Below are 527 nucleotides of genomic sequence, written 5' to 3'. Positions count from 1 at the left end.
GGGCAGGGAGAAGGGTGCAACAATGAATGAATGGAAATCCAAAGTCTCTGTAAATTTTCATTAACATTAATAATAAAATGTTTAAAGATAAAATATTGTTTAGAATGATTGCCAAAAAGATTGCATTTATAGCTTTAAAAATTAAAAATATAAATAGCAATTAAAAGTGGAATGGAATCAAGACAGGACTATACTGCAGGGAAATCAACATCAACAAATATCTGCTGTTTAAAGAGCTGCCTGCTTTATAGAGACTGGAACAAATAGGAGGGAACAAAAACATTACAATTGCCCTGGGAGTTAGTATTTTTCATTTGAAAGAATTACTGAATCCATTTAAAGACTATCTTGGCCAGTTTAGAATCAATCCAAAGGAGCACATGTAAGAAAATTGTCTCAACAGCAATGTGGTAGCATTTAATTTTTATTTTAACATATCTCTGGGTTGGAGACATAGATTTTCTCTATTTCAGAAAAGCTATTGAGAGAAAAGGATGACACTCAGCCTTTGCAATGATTGCCATCTT

This window comes from Elephantulus edwardii, unplaced genomic scaffold (assembly GCF_000299155.1).
Source record: "Elephantulus edwardii isolate Elephantulus edwardi_28Jun2011 unplaced genomic scaffold, EleEdw1.0 scaffold00009, whole genome shotgun sequence".
In the NCBI taxonomy this organism is placed as follows: Eukaryota; Metazoa; Chordata; class Mammalia; order Macroscelidea; family Macroscelididae; genus Elephantulus; species Elephantulus edwardii.
This window is presented reverse-complemented; position numbering follows the sequence as displayed.